The sequence below is a fragment of the Diceros bicornis genome, chromosome 3 (assembly GCF_020826845.1).
Source record: "Diceros bicornis minor isolate mBicDic1 chromosome 3, mDicBic1.mat.cur, whole genome shotgun sequence".
Lineage (NCBI taxonomy): Eukaryota > Metazoa > Chordata > Mammalia > Perissodactyla > Rhinocerotidae > Diceros > Diceros bicornis.
The window spans coordinates 82,918,847-82,935,910 of record NC_080742.1 but is presented as its reverse complement, the minus strand read 5'-3'; the positions used below and the strand labels follow the sequence as shown (position 1 = coordinate 82,935,910).

Below are 17,064 nucleotides of genomic sequence, written 5' to 3'. Positions count from 1 at the left end.
GGAAAAAAGCAAAAAAGCAAGGAGGCGACTTAAAGGAAAAGAAATCACACTTTAGAAAATAGAAGATGAATGAAGGAATGCCTTCATTGGCATCACAGTAAGCAGGAAAAATTAGGGAAATTCAGTGCTCAGGTAAACATGGCTGCATTAGAAATGACATTTGACGGTGGGGCCAAGTGGAGAAGCTTGCTATGGCCATCTTGACCCACAGCCTGGCCCATTCATGCTCCACCAGCCCCATCCTAGCCCGGACGTGAAACCCTAAAATGTTGCCAAAGCCTCCTCAAGGGCACAGGTGGTGTGGGGAGATCAGCAGGGAACAATGGACTAAGGAGGGAATTCAGTGCAAAAGAGGTACATTCTCTTCAACTGGGCCCTTCACTGACTGTCTAGATAGGATGATGTCCCCTGGCAACCAAGTCCCAGCCACTTGACCCTGAAAGGACCTGCCTTCTATCTCTTTGAAAGTTAAGGAGTCTAATCTCAGGCCTCCCCTATTGTCTGGTCTGATCAGCTCTGATTGGCTGATGAAGAAAAGAGCCCGAAAGGAAAGTGTTGATGTACAAGAGCCCTGGGCAGGTGGCTGGCCAGTCAAACACATGCTCATGGGTAGAGTTAGCTAGAGGGGAACAAAGTTGGGTAGGTCAAGCCTCACAGGAATAGTTTGGGGCATAGCCCCCAAAAGAGAGGACAGAAGAAGAAATAAAATAGAGCCAAAAAAATATATAAGAGGAGAGCCAGCTCTGATGGCCTAGCGGTTAAAGTTTGGCGTGCTCCACTTCGGGGGCCCGGGTTTGGTTCCCAGGCATGGAACCACACCACTTGCCTGTCAGCAGCCACGCTGTGGTGGCGGCTCACATAGAAGAACTAGAAGGACTTACAACTAGAATGTACAACTATATACTGGAGCTTTGGGGAGGGAAAAAAAGAGAGAGAGAGGAAGGTTGGTAACAGATGTTAGGTCAGGGAGAATCTTTCTCAGCAAAAATAAAATAAAATAAAATAAAATAATTCTTTGAAAAAAAAAAAGAGGAGAGAGAAATAGATAGACGTACACATTGCTAAGATACGTGTTCTTACAAACCCTCATGAGAAGTACCATGTGGATTTCTTTCTCTTGGGAGGGTCCCTCTCCAGTTATTTACCAAGAAAGCTTTCTACATACAAGTTCTGGTGGCATTTTTAAACCACTGCTCCTCTCCCCCCACACAATCTTTCTGGGTGGCCTCATCCACTGTCATGGTTTTAATTCCTATGTGTAGATCATGACTGTGAACATCTCTGCCTCTAGTTCTCACCTGAGGCTTCAGACTTGCATATCCTTTGTGGTCTACATGCCCTTGGATCTCCCACAGGTCTTCAAACTCAGTAAGTCCCAATTTAAACTCATCGTCCTTCCCTCTTGGCTCCCAAAACAGTGTTCTCATGGAAGGATGACCTTATCTGGGGCAGGTTCCTGCTATTTACTGTCTCCTATCTCTTTGAGGAGAGAGGTAACTCTCCTGCCATCAGCTAATCATATTTTTCTTTCAGCTCTCTCTCCAGCCTTGACTTATTTCCACCTGTTGTGGGGTGGAGGAGGGGACAGCAAGTGAGGAGAAAGCGCTAATAATAATCATCATTTGGAGATAGTCTTAAAGCAAATAAACTGTAGGTGCAGAGGCTGCATCTAATCATCCATCCTTTCAGTCAGTCAGTCAGTCATTTAATAAATATTATTAAATGTTTTCTGTATGCAAAACCTCCTCCATCTAGTGCTGTGAGAGGTGTAAAAGGCACACTCTTCAATTTCGTAAAGTATATAAATGTCCTAGGGAATTGAGAACTGTTCACAGAGGACTACAACACACCGTAGAAAAAACAAATGCTCTGGGAGTGATGTACATGCTAAGGGAGTTCAGGAGAGGAGAATCAGAGGGAGGTCCATATGCAATAAACTAAAAATCAACATATTAGAGAAAAAAATTATGATGACATGTTATCATGTTATGGACTGAATTGTTCCCCCAAAATTCATATGTTGAAGTCCTAACCCCCAGTACCTCAGAATGTAATCATCTGTGGAGATCAGGTCTTTAAAGAGGTCATAAAGTTAAAATGAAGTCATTAGGTTGGGCTCTAATCCAATGTGACTGGTATCCTTATAAGAAGAGGAAGTGCTGGACACACAGAGAGAGACACCAAACATGTGTGCACGCAACGGGGTGGCCATGTGAAGACATGGGGAGAAGATGGCCATCTGCACGCCAAGGAGAGAGGCCTTAGAAGAAACCAAATCTGCTGATACCTTGACCTTGGACTTCTAGCTTCCAGAACTGTGAGAAAATAAATCTCTGTTGTTTAAGCCACCCAATCTAGGGTCTTTTGCTATGGCAGCTCTAGCAAACTAATAGAGGGTACAACTGACATAGTCCTGAAACGATAATTGCCTGAGAACTGTGCAATTCCTGAAAAATTTTTCTTCCTTCTGGTGCCAACCTCAGCAAAACTGTGAACAGTTGAAGTTTCCTTTAGTTTCTCCATCCTCTCCTTTCTGAAATCCCGTCTTCCTGTTCCCCTGGTAGACCTTCTTCTGGTAGAAATTCTCCTCCCAGGAGGAGAAAGGAAAGCAATTCCTTCCAAACTTGTTAGATTAATTGATTATTAAGTAAACTATGAGGGGCGTAGCAGAAAGACTGGTTTCTCATATATCTCTAGGTGCAAGAATTTAGAAAATCAGGCTGAGAGGCTATATAATTGCTGAGAGCAGAGCCCCCCACCCCTGAAAACCACATGAACTCTACTCACAGGTAAGCAGTCAGATGTCCACTTCTGAGCCTTCTGGTTGATCACCAATCCCTGTGGAATTCAACTGGATGGTCTTGCAATGTTTTAATGATACCTGGTATAAACAAGGAGGATGGAAACATAATTAAGTGTAATGAATTTTCATTAATGTAGACTATATATTTTAAAATATCATTTCTTCCTCAGGTATTGTTGTTAGGACCTTAAAGGGGAAATAAGGCATAGATATAAATAGATATTGTGCATTTTAAAGAAAATAAATACAGTGACTACAGAGTCAACCCCTAGATTATTCTAAATAATAGGGTAGAGAAGATGATATAGTTAATACAAAACAGGGAGTATTACAAATGCCAATAGTCGAAGATGAAAGCCTTTAGAATATAGTCAAGGGCACCCCTTCTGTAAGCTCAACCCCCAAGTCTTCTAAGCTCCAGACTCTCAAGCCTCTTTGGACCCTTTGCTTTGTCCAAAGTCTTCTGCTATTGATTATTAGGAACTTGACTAGTTGGTAGAAGAGGAGGCTCTGGAGGATTACAAATAATTATAGAAATGTATCAGGATATAATCTAGAGTTAATGCTCTTGCAGTTGAAACACAGCAATAAATATTAAACATTAGAAGGACCAACAAAATAATAACTGTGACAGTAAATCACTCTCACACCCCTAAACCTACCCCAACATGATTCTACAAGGGATGTTGAGTGTCAGCATGGGAAATGTGACTTTGGGCTTTTAATATTTGCCTTTCATTTAGTAGAAAAATGGGTCTCAAGTGGACCTGAAGAACATAACTTGCTTTCCCCTTCCTCATCCTCTGCCATTTTGCATTGGAAGAAAACAGAAGCTCACAGAGGTTAAGGGGCTGGCTTGGACTCACACTGGATTCCCAGAGTCTCATTTCAGGTTTCACAGGCAAAACACAAAACAAAAACCTGCCTAGCATGTTATCTATGGTTTGTATCCATCTGGGAAAGGCTGCTTGGGATCAGGGAACCTGGAGAGGCTTGTAAATTAGTTAGCTAAACCAGGTGCCATCATTTCTTTATTCTTCAGCAGTCACAGGCTATCTTCAGCTCCCTTCCCTCAACCTCTACCACCTCTTCCTACTTGTCCCAAACGCAAGTGTCTAAGCAATTGTTGTATTGTCTTACATCTAAAGTACCTTGCTCTGAGTTCTGGGGATGTGGGCCCTGATCTTAAGGAGCCTAAAATCTAGTTGGAGTGATAAAGCATATAATTACACTTCTAGGTTACAAAGCCAGAAAGTGGGAAGAACTCCAAATCCCATTTAAATTCCTTTTCTTCTACTGTGGGCCAAATTTTGGAGATCTTTTCTATAAATCTGAGGAGAGGGAGATAAGAAAATCTGTGAGACATCTCCTAGCTGGAACACTTGTCTAACCTGTTCATAATCTGGTTCCTTACAGCTCCTAGCCCCGTGCCAGCACTCAGTGGGGTGTTAAGAAATATTTGATGAAGGAATGAATGGAACCCATTGATAAGTTTCAGGGGGGATTGTGAACTCCCCAAAACTGTAGGCCAAGTTTTCTGTGTATTATCTTTCCTCGATTTCTCAAAGCAGTCTCTGCTCTCTTTTTCCTCCTTCCAAATCAAGGACCACTTGCTAAACGATTAACAGAGTACTAGAGGATGGAATTTAGATGAGAACAAATTACAAAGAATGTGTTCCTGTAGGTAAATTTATAAACAAATATGGATTGAGCACCCTCTACATGCCAGGAAACATATTGGGGGTATGACAATGAACAAATAGCCTTTGTTCTTGGCCTCATGGCGCTTCTAGTATACTGTCTCCTTAGAATTCTCAGACTGGCTGCATATCAGAATCTTCTGGGGGAGCGTTTTAAAAATTCCTTATGGGATACTCCGTAGAGGTGCCCAGGGATTTGCATCTTAAAAAAAGTTCCTTATATTCTGATGTAGATTACAGTGCCCACCCCACAAGCCCTCCCATCCCTGACCCTCAGGCTTCAGTGAAGGCATAGGAGACTAGAAGAAAGCTGGGAGTTACTTGCCTGGATTGAAAATGAACATACTGAGAGACACAAATTTATAGAGAAAAATTTCACAGTTCCTTCCCCAAACCCTCTAGCAGGGTCAGTATGTATTCGTCTAGTTTCCCTTTTCCCGGCTCCCAGTTCTCTAGTATTTTTATTTTTAAATTTAGGAATGAATAAAGAAAAAATAGAGGAAGAAAGTGCTATCAGTGCAAAAAAATTTTGTTCGGTCTATAGTGTCTGTGTATATGTCCATGTACTATATTGTTAGTGAGATGGAGACAGAAACGCCTTCAGGAGAAACCATCAAGTGAACGGCCAAGTGACTACAAGTGGAGTTTGTCTTCAGATATATTTTCCTTTCTATTTTCAGACTTAGGATCAAAGGGCAAAAGTTTGATGAAGTTCCTACTCCCTGTTTTAAGATCTTTCTCTACTGTCAGTTACCTTGCAACTTCTAATAGATGCCTGGGCAAACCATTACTCACTGGATCCTTTCAACTTTTGATTCAGTGCCCAACACATAGATAGATTCTGGCTGACCTGGCTCAGAAGCAGTTGCTGGAAGTCTCTGCAGGCAAAGCTGAGTCCAGACTGGACATGGTAAGTAAGGGAAAGACCTGAGATGAAGGAAGAGGGGAAGGGAGAGAGCTGGACTGCACTAGGCAAATGAGCCTATCTTCATTTCACAGTCCCCTTCCCAGCCAGTGGTGAACAGCCAGGTGCTATTTATTGCTCCTTTGATTGAACTGTCTGCTCAGGCACGTGGAGAAATTTGGGTTTTATATGAAAGCATTCGCTACGGGAGAATCAAGGTGTAATAAAAGGAAAGGAGGAATTTCTCTCCTCTCAATTAGATTTCTAGTCCTCCAAGAGTAGTGATTTTCTTAAAACACTCAGGAAACCTCTGGCTAAAGTCATTCAGCAGCACAAGAAACAGAAACTAGCACCTTCCTAGATTACACAAATAGAAAAACATTGCCAGTACATATTTGCAAAGAGTTGTTAAAACTTTAAAATTCCTACCACAAGTGTTCACAGAAAGATGTCATTTTCCAAATGGATATCAAGAAGAGGGTCTCAAATATAATATTTCACTTATCATAATAGTGAGTTATTGCAAAGTAAATTAGGGATCTTTTATAAAATGAGTAACTGTGTAGCCAACAAGAAGAACTAGATTTTAATTAATTTAAAATTTTACCTTATGTCTTTGTATTAGGACCCCTTGATTTCAATATTAATGTTTATATTAAAAATCCCTCTGTGACTCTTTTATGATATGCTCTGCTTTCATTATGGACATACTAATAACTACTCCGTATTAAGGGCTTTTAGGCCCAGGCACTGTGCTAAGCACATTGCACACGTCTATCTCTTTTGTCACTATAACAATCCAGTGAGATACGTATTCTTATGTTAGGATAAGCACTGAGAAGTTCACTGCATTTAATTAATTTGCCTAAATTCAGCCAGCTAGTAAGCAGTGAGGTCAGTATTCAAACCCAGAAGCTGACCCAGGCTGATGCGTGTGTTGGAAGTATACATGCCCACATTCACTTATTCATTGAGTGAGTACTCTGAGCCGGGATGAGACACACAGGGATGACCAAGGACTCTGCTCTCACAGATTCTGGTGGGGTATAGACAACACACATGTTTCTGATAGTGAGTAAATAAAACAGCATGATGCGATAGAGGGCCACTGCAGGATGTTGGATGGTGAGGGATGGTCTCTCCAAAAAGGAGACACCTAGGCTGAAAATACATTTCTAGGAAGGAGTAACCCATGTAAAGATCCAGGGAAAGAGTGTTCCAGGAGGAGCCCCTGAGAGTCCTGGTGTGAAGTAGAGGCTTTTATGAGATGACTGTGTTTTCTGTGATCATGAAACTCTTCCAAGTTATTTGGTCCACGTGGGATTCAGGCTTATCTGTCTGCTAGCAGAACACACACGCTGAAAGATGTGCTGAACAAAGGGACTTACCAAAAAATGCTCCTCAAAGCACTGCCTTTGCTGGAAATGATGAGGGTGGTTGTGGTGCTGGTGATCTGTCCCGGCCTATAGAGGAGAGAGTGCCAGGGATGAACATGGCCACCTGTGCACCCAATGCCCAGAAGGATAGAAGTCCCTCTGCATCCCCTTTCACTTGGTAAACTTGAAGAGAGCTTCTTTCTCTGGGTTTATGAGCTCCTTTCAGTCTTGTGCATTGGAGGATAAAGCAGAATATTTCTTGATAATAGACAGAAGAACTAAAAGCTACAGGACACAATCTTTGGAATGGGAAAGGAATGGTAAGTAGCTATTTCAGTCTTAGTTGGCAGGAAGTCACATAATTTGTGGGGATGGAAATTAAAATAAAATATTTAAAAATAGATCTATGGGTTTTAGTCAGAACGAGCCAGTAACAATAAAACATTAATAATTGTCTCTTGTGATTTGTCTCTGTTTTACATTTATAGTTGAATATGGGAGCTAGGAGTATTTTAGAAGGGAAGAAATATGTGATCTCAGGGAATTCGGGTCACTTAAATAAATACTAATGAGTGAATTGACCTTGACCAAGTCATTTAACTACTCTTGGCCCCTCAATTCCTTCATCTGTAACATGAAGCATTTGGAATAGATTTTTAAGGTCCCTCCAACTCAGAGGGATTTTATATAATTCTATGATCTTTTAAAGAAAAAAAAAATGTATTGTGTATGTCTTGGTAACTGTGAATGACCTTGTTATGGTTGTAAATAAAACAAAGTCAATTGAACTCACCCTTTTCAGCATCTAACAGGGTGCTCAGAGAAGGGTATTGCTTTTCAGGGACCACTTCCCCTCACCCCTTCTCCATCATTTCTAAGAGATGAGTGTATTTTAAGCTCCAAGATAAATGATAATATATTACATAATAATATCTATACTTTATTGAATGCTTACTATGTGCATGGTATTTGATATCTGTTACCTCATTTAATCCTAAAAAGAGAACTGTGAAACCAGTTGTTTTTATTATCCCCTTTTGAAAGCAAGGGAACAGATTCAGATTCACTGTCACTTAGTTAACAAGTAGCAGAGTTGGAATTGCAACCCAGATTTGTTTGACTCCAAGGCTCTTTCCATGACCTAACACTTGGTGTAGTCATAGCTGCCAACATTGACATTTCTTTTACACTTTTGAGATCTATACAAAATGAAAAATTTTTGGAGGAGGGTCTTAATGAGTCTGTTTAATGTAGATAGACTGACTTAAGTGTTTGCCTGTAATGAAATAACTTGTGGCAGTCCAATGCTCTCATTGAGAACAACTAGAAAATCTGAATAAAATTCCAAAAAACCAAAATCTGTTTGAAGGCATCAGAGAGCTGCTGCAGTAACCAAGGCTTAAAGGGGCCAATATCCTGCAGAGACGGGAGGCCTGGAAAAGTGACATCATATTCAGTGATTTCTCCCCAAGGCATTTGCTGAATCCCTAAGAATCAAAGGACAAGAGGCTGTAGAAGAACAAGAAACCAAGCAGAATGTTTCCAAAACATATAGCAGTTGTAGGCAGTCTCCCGAAGCTGAGTAGGAAAAAAAGTTCAAAAAGGAAGAACCATTTTGGAGTCGATAGTGCTGTTCTATATCTAATTGTGGGGGTTGTTACACAACTGTATGCATTTGTCAAAACTTGCAGAACTGTACACTAAAAAGAGTAAATCTTACTGTATGTAAATTATACTTTGACAAAAAAAAATGGAAGCAAGTAAAAAAAAAGAAAAAGAAGAAAGTGTCTTGGGATACAATCTCAGTTAGGACCCTTGGAGGGTTCATCCATGGAGAGGGGGCAAACTAGAGGTCAATGGAGTCAAAAAATGGCAGATGAGTTTCAAATAACTAGCCCTATTCGAATAAGGTGAACTTCCTCAACTCTATCAAGCTACCAGGAGATAGGGTAATCCTACGTGGAGGAAAGTAACATCATCCAGCACTTCAACTGGATAGCCACATGGAGAAAAAGAAAACCAAATCTTGACTTCTTCCCCCTCCTCAAAAATTCCAGATTGACTATACACCTAAACATGAAAACTTACACATTAAAAGTTTCAGAAAAAAAGTAGAAGATATCTCCATGATCTTGGGATAGGCAAAGATTTTGTAAACAGGACATAAAAATCATTAACCATAAAGGAATAAAATCAATAAAGTGTAATGCATTAAAATTAAGAACCATAAAGAGAGTGAAAAGGCAAGCCATAGATTGAGAGACAAATAACAGCAGTACATATATCTGACAAAGAACTTGTAACAGTATATATTAAGCATTTCCAGATATCAATAAGAAAAAGATAGATGACCCAATAGCAAAGACTTCAATAGGCACTTCACAAAAGAGGATGTTAAAGTGGCCAAAAAGCATATGAAACAGTGCCCAATCTCATTCATTATTAGAAATATTAAAAATTAAAACCTTACACCATTAGAATAGCTAAAATTGAAAAGGCCAACAATTCAAAGTGTTGGTGATTCTGCACTTCTCATGCGCTGCTCTGGGAATGTAAATTGGTACAATAACTACGGAAAAATATTTAGGAATATCTGCTAAAGGTGAATATTTGTATACCCCGTGACCTAGAAATCTTACTCCCAGGTATATACACACAAAAAATCCATGCGTATGTTCATCAGAAGGCAAAATAGAATGTTCATAACAGCACTGTTCATAATAGCCACACACTGAAAATCACCTCAATGTCTATCAATAGTAAAATGGATAAATTGTGACAGGCAAACAATGAAATACTGTATAGCAAATTAGAATGATCTAAGAATTGCTCAGGCAATGAACTTCAGAAACATAATGTTAAACAACAGCAGTCAGACACACACACACAAATACAATAGGATTCTATTAATATAAAATACAAAAACAGGTAAAACTAATGCTTGGTGTTAGAAATCAGGATAATGGTTATCCTGGGGCAGAGGTGGAGAGGGGAGGAGGTGTGACTGTGGGCACAAGCGGGGCTTCTAGGTGCTGGGAAAGTTCTGTTTCTTGATCTGGGTGCTGACTAACCATTGCGTTCATTTTGTGAAAATTCATCATGCTGTACAATTATGATTTATACACTTTTCTGTATGTTATACATCAAGCAAAGATTATTCTTATAACATGTGAATAGAGATAGATGGAGCCCCGGTCTGGAAAGATGACAACTAAAGGGAATTTATGAGCTCAAAATCTACAAAATCATGAAAGTTCAATATCCCCAGTCATATATTATACCAGAAGGAAAATAAAGTAATAAAAACAAAGACAGACAATGGGAGAAAACAATAAGGTAATACAAATCAATATACTCTGCAGGGGGAAAATTATAGTCAGGAAGGCTGGGATCAATTTGACCAGTTATTTCTAAATTAAAAGTCAACACAGGATTATTTACCAAAGACTTAGTGAACTTTCCAGATATATAGTTTGGCTTACTATATCTTAGAAGGGAAATATTGAATGTTTTTGCAAGTGGCCCATACCAAAGCAATTCAAATACAAGGACTACTTATCATCTTAAGACGTGAAACTTCACAGTGCCTTCAGCCCCTTGCTTACTAACCAGACTGTTTCTCCTCTTCACTTTCAACCACCCACCTTCCCAAATTTGTCTCCAGCATCAAGCCCTTGCACAAGATTTCCTCATTACTTTTTTAAATTGTATGTTTCCATTTAAGTTTTTGCCTGTGTATCTTGAGTAACATTTGTCTATAGTATGCTTGTATTTCTGTGTAAATTTTTATATGTGGGAGAATCGCTTGATTTTCATGGGATACATTTTTCATGTTACTATGGAATTATGCATATGGAAATATACAGAGATATTTGTATAAATGAGTTAATAAGAGGGCCAAGGTATATTAATAGGATACTATGTTAGGAATTTAGCTATCAAGCAGGCTAAATAAAGTGAGACACTAAGGAAATTTTCTTATAATTCAAGAAAAAGTCTATTATCCACCGAAAGTAAGAATTCTTTTGGCATTCTGCAACAAACAGCTTTGCTAAATTGCTGACAAAGCTTTAAACCACTCAGTTGGGTTGGACATAGGTCTTTCCCTTGAAAGTAGCCTGGGATCATGGAAGAAGATATGCTGTGAGGTCACATAGAAGCCTACACTTAAGAGAGGTATGACCTTAGAGAAGTGCTTTGTTGGATGTCAGTTACTTATTTTAAAATGAGGACAATAATAACTGCCTTGAAGAGTTTTTCCTCCTCTGTGCCCCCACGGTATTTTGTTAATGCCTCTATGGTGGCATTGCCATTGTACAAGTATGGGCTTCTTGACGGCAAGGACATGATCTTACCGATAATTCTATCTCAAGCATTTAGCATATTCCATGGCATATAACATATGCTCCATAAAAGTTTGTTGGATGAGTGAGTTAATAAATGAACGAGATAACATAAAAAGGGCCTATTACTGAACCTAGAATTCTGTAGTGCCCCAATGGACATTAGCTCCTTTCTCTTTCTCCTTCCTTGTTATTTGTATCTGGAAAGCAGAATGAATTAACTCTTAGCTTATTTCTATATCATTAGGTGGCCAGGACTAGCAAATGTAGCCAGGGAAATTTTGCTGAATTCCTCTTAAAATTTCATGGAGCGCAAAGGATGTAGCTTAGATATATGTTTTTAGAGGAACCAATTTTGTACAAGAATGAAGAAGAAAAAATTTTTCTTATTAGAACAGAATAAGATCACATAATAGTACAAAGGAAGGGCTTTGATGTCTTAAAATGGTGCCTATTTGCTGCAGCCTTTCCTATTTTTTTCTTGAACAACTTTTGAATTAAGAATAATCCATGATGATATTTGCACTGGCCAAAATCTTTCAATTGTTAATAAATGAATGAGAGTGGATTTTTACAGGCAAGATAATTTCTGATTGGAGAAGCAAGAAGAATGTATCCACTGCTGGGTGAAAGTCAGATGTTTATTTTTAAACTCTATGAAAAGTTCTCTTCTTGCCTGAAGCAAATAGGAGAGAGAAAGTCATCTATGGCATTATGAAATTCTGAATTTCTCATGGGAAAGTAGCTGATGTCAGTGTTTGATAAGCTTCCTGTGGCTACAAACATATGAGATGTTGACCTTGAGCAAAATGTAATCTTTCTCTTTGCAGAATCATGGAGTACCTGTAGCTGGAATTTGGTTTAACTATCATACATCAAGAAAGACCTAATGTAGATGTTAAAAAGTCCAAAGCTTGCAGTGAGGCAGAGGCAGCTGTTTCTGTTGTCACCATCAGCATCAGCATCATCAACACCACCACCAACACTATCATCATTATATGCACCAAGGTTTGTAGTATCGTTTGTAAGACACCAAGTTAAGTGCTTGGGCTCCAATGAGTGATAAGAAATGGTCAGTTTTTAAGTATATTAAATTTTCCAGCAGTTGTAGTCTTCCTGGCTCTTTTCTGCCTCTGTGTCTATCTACATGTCTTCTTTATTTTTTTATTGGGTATCTACTATTTACCAAATATTATTTTATTTTATTTTTAAAATAACAGTGTTATTAAAATATAGTTCAAATACCATACAGTTTGCCCACTTGAAGTGTACAATTCAATAGTTTTTAGTATATTCAGAATTGTGCAACCATCACCATAATCCATTTTAGAACATCTTCATCACTCAAAAAGAAACCCTATGCTCTTTGGCCATCAGCCTCCTCCCAGTCTCCCTGATCTCTCCCAACCCCATGCAACCACTAGTCTATAATCTGTCTCTATAGAATTCCCTGTTCTGGACATTTCATAAGAATGGAATCATATAATATGTAGCCTTTTGTGACTGAATTCTTTCATTTAGCACAATGTTTCCAAGGTTCATTCACATGTCAGCACTTCATTCCTTTTTACGGCCAAATAATATGCCATTGTATGGAAATATCACATTTTGTTTATTCATCTGTTAATGGTGATTTGGGTTGTTTCCACCTTTTAGCTATTATGAATAATACTGCTAAAAACATTTGTGTACAAGTTTTTGTGTAGACGTGCTTTCATTTCTCTTGGGTATATACCTAAGAGTGGAATTTCTGAGTCATATGATAATTCTATGTTTAATTGTTTGAGGGACCATGAGATATTTTTGCAAAGTGGCTACACCATTTTATATTCTCACTAGCAGTGTATGAGGGTTCTGATCTTCCTACATCCTTGCCATGTAAGATGAAGGTTGTGGAGATCTACTGTACAGCATAGTGCCACAGTTAACAATATGGTATTGTGCACTTAAAAATTTGTTAAAAGGGTAGATCTCATGTCAAGTGTTCTTACCACACACACAAAAGGAAACTGTGTATGGCTTCTTAAATAAATAGAACCGAGAGAGAGAGGCAACTACAAAAATTAGAATGCTTGTGATTGAAAGGCAAAACTGAGGAAATATGATTGACATATATGAAAGGGAAAGAACCATATCATTTATCTTTTATCAGTATAATTTAGCACACCCTCAGGCATATAGAATAAGTTTAATAACTGTCAGTTTAACTAAATCAAATCCCTTTAATTCCAGTAGACTCTTATTTATTGACAATCTCATCAGTGAAGTTGGTACTCAGGAATTTTGGATATTCACAAAGAAGCAGTGTCCTAATTCAATACTTTCTGGTTGAGACTACAGGTCATCAAAGCAATTGGATTATTTATTCAATTCAGTCAACTCAGCAGAAAATTTAAGCACATTTTATTGACTTAGTGAATTGATTTTCATGTTCCTACTATACAACATGTACTTTTTTGTTTAAAATATTCTTAAATCTTTTTCTAGTGTGAGTTTTGACTACTGATTGAAATTCGAGTATTATACTTCTTTTATGGCCAGTTGCTTAAGAGGAGCCAAAACACAAAGCAAAATAACACCCAAAGTGGAATGATCCTGTTCCTCATCTCTACCTTCTACTCAGCCAGTGCTGCCCATCTCTCTCCTCCATCCCAGAGCTGTGTGCCAAGACCTAATCCAGAGCTCAGTTAATGTGAACCACGAAACACTGACATAGGAAACTGAGCAGTGGTAGGTCTCAGGGCTTAGGTCAAAACCTATAATCACCTTGTCCAACCCGTGTAACAAAAGGCGAAACCATTAGTGGGTGCAGCTCTGAAAAAATTCACCAGTTGTTGTAATTCCTTAGCATTTTAAAGAAAGTCAGCCTCTGCATTATTTATTTGCACATCCAGCTGAGATCTGCCAGCAGAAGCTTCAATCCCTTGGACAAGATGCAGAGGCCTTTGCACTAGAAAACTGGCATAACATCACACTCACTCTGTTCATCATCACCCAGTTATTGGTCTGTTATCGTCTTGGAAACTGTGGACATCGGCAAACACAGCAAAATAACAATGCACTGGGGACCATTTTGTGCACAGAGCCCTGGGAAGGGCCAGTGGAATTCCTCTGATCAGTCTCCTTTTGACTTTTTCCCAGAGACCTTATTCCTGCACTGAAATGTCTGGAATGCTTGATGGGGACAAAGTGGGTTGGTTACAGAGCAATTATGCTTCTACCATCAATGAGATCAGCCATTTGTGGACTGATTTCCAAGCGACTAGTGGCATCAGAAATGGGTTAAGAATACAAACACATAGCACTTTTACAGTAAACAGAGCTTTCACATCCCTTTTCTCAAATGATTTTCATGGCAACCCTGGAGATCAGTAAGATAAGTATTACTGGCAACATTTTAAAAATGGGACCCGGAGAAGCCTAGAGAGGTTAAATGGTTTGCCCAAGCCCTCTCAGCTAGTGGTAGGTAGATATGGGCCCCCAAATCCATTCTCTTTGCAGAATACTATTCTGCTTCTATTTGGTTACTTAACAACCAAGTTCATTTAGCAGGAGTGGGTTATTTTTTATTTTAGGACAAATGAGTCACTACATTTGTTTTTAGAAATCAGATCAATCCACTGTTTGATTCCCAACATGGGCTAAAATTCTTCTAAACAACAATCTCAAGAATTGGTTCTTTGTGGGCCTTGCAATTTGGGCTGTCTTCGTAGTAATCACATAGTGGGGACAGTGTAACAAGTGACAAATCCTTCAAGCAACTGTCCTAACCTCAAAGCACTTGAACATCAAAATAGATCTGTCGAGGTAAGGTGGCTCACCACAGTGGCTTTCCATATGGAGTTTCAATCAGTGTTATTACCAGTGAGATGTGTTATCAGAAATTTGAGGTTCCACGTGATTTACCTTTTAAAACATTTGGAAGGGTTCAAGTGTATCCCTATAAACTTGACTCTCACTCAATTGCATTCTAGGAATCTTTCTTGGGTGGAAGAAAAAGGCCTACCTACGTATGTTCCTGTGAGTGGGTCTTTCCCATGAATATCATTCCTCATGTATGTCATGTGGAGAAACAAATTTTGAGATTTGCTCTTCTACTATTCCTATCTCATGAGATAAAAAGTCAGGCCCAGTTTGGAATTCTATTTCTAGTTATTAAATGGAAGTAACTTGTGAAAGATACAACAAAGATGGAGAGAGACAAGATCTCTGCTCTCCCAGAGCTAAGTCCTTAGTGGAAAAATAAATATTAAGCTTTATGTCTTATTCACTTCTTTTTGTTTTTTGGCTTGAGTTCTTTTTTCTTTTTTTTAAATTTTATTGTGGTAAGAGCACTTAACATGCGATCTACCCTTTTAATGTCTTATTCACTTCCGTATCCCCAGTTCCTTATCATAGTTCTGAGCACATATTAGTTTCTCAATAAATATGTGCTAAGAGAATAAATAAATGAAGTCCCTGGATGCTCAAATGTTATTTCCGTTTCTAAGCCTCGATTCATAACCCAGTGTCTTTCTTCCCAGGACCAGACTGACAGCCGATACAAGGTGGACAATAAGAATCTCACTGGAGCCTGGTACTGATATTTTATTGGCAATTATATTAGATGATCAATGGTAAAGTGGGCAATCTCCTAATTTCAATCTGTTATAGCCGTAAACTTGAACCCAGGCTGTTATCTTTTAAAAACATTTGTTATTAACCAAATGGAGGATGGAGTGAAGATACACATGGGCCAATGAAACCCATTTCCACATTGATACAATATTTCAAATGGAACATATAATAAATTTATCTCCCAAGGATAGAATTGTTTAAACACAGCCATGCCTCTATCTATATGCCAACTAAAATACCAACAGACGCCTCATCTGGTTCACCATTTATAGCTAAGTTGATTGAATTAAATGAAAAAATAAATTTTTTCAATGAAACTTTTTGGGCAATTGCCACCAAATAATTATTGGGCAGCTCTCTGTCTCTTTTTTGAAATGGAACTCTGGCATATAAACGCACAATTATAGTCTGAATAGAGCTGATCTACATAACTGTAAAACATATCTTGCAGCTTCAAAGGAAAAGTTCTAAAATATACTTTCCAGAGACAAGACAACAATTCTGATATGTTTGGAACATAAAAATGTGATTGTGACAAATTACTGCGAAAGAATGAAAAACAAACGACTGTGAATAACTTAAAACAACTAAGCTTCCATACAAACACCATCTCACAACTTTGGATAAAACTACAAATACATATGTGAAATACACTAGGAAAACAAGAGAGGAAAATACTAAATTTAGCCAGAATTTCAATGATATCGAGGCAGCATAGATACTTAGATTGTTTGGGGAGTGTTTTTTTTCTCTCTCATTCTGAGCCCTTTCATTTCCTGATGTGGCTCAAAAGGAAGAACTCAGAGATGAAAATCAAAATTGTCCTTATTGTGTTTTTAGGTTGTTCGAACCCAAAAGAGGGAACTCCAAGAGTGCAGGCACTTGATCATAAGCTCCCTGAGTGGGCAATCACATTTTCATACTGCTTTATGTCCCCACAGCAACTCACGCAGGACATGACAATTAGTTGTTGACAGTGAAATACTGATGCTTTTCAAGACTACTTTTATTTCTATTTTACCCTATTACAAAAGGTCCAAAATCATCGAATCTGTAAAGTCAGACCTATCTCTGAATGCTATACAACTACACATCTTATTATGGAAGATATATAAATATGCATTTCATTACAGAAAATTTAGAAAATATAGACATATATGTCAAAAACAACTTTAAAGTCTCTTTAAATCTCTCCCGCCCTAGATTGCTTTAAAGGTTCAATGTATTTCCTTCTAGATTTTTTTTCAGCAACACTTATGATCCTATTTTAAAAGAAAATTTAATGTCGTCTTCAATTTTTTCACTTATACATATTTTCCTA

The 17,064-nt window shown here is 38.4% G+C and overlaps 1 protein-coding gene across 5 annotated transcripts in view; it reads right to left on the bottom strand.

Moving 5' to 3' along the window:
- The window catches only part of CALD1 (caldesmon 1), a 181,632-nt gene that overhangs the window by 112,418 nt on the left and 52,150 nt on the right, over positions 1–17,064 (bottom strand). For 4 of the 5 annotated variants that reach the window (XM_058530463.1, XM_058530422.1, XM_058530437.1 and 1 more), the window contains exon 2: positions 2,788–2,881. The gene's annotated coding sequence lies outside the window, so the exon portion shown is untranslated. Of the gene's footprint in view, positions 1–2,787; positions 2,882–6,795; positions 6,871–17,064 lie in introns of all 5 variants that reach the window. The other variant, XM_058530430.1, reaches the window with a different exon arrangement.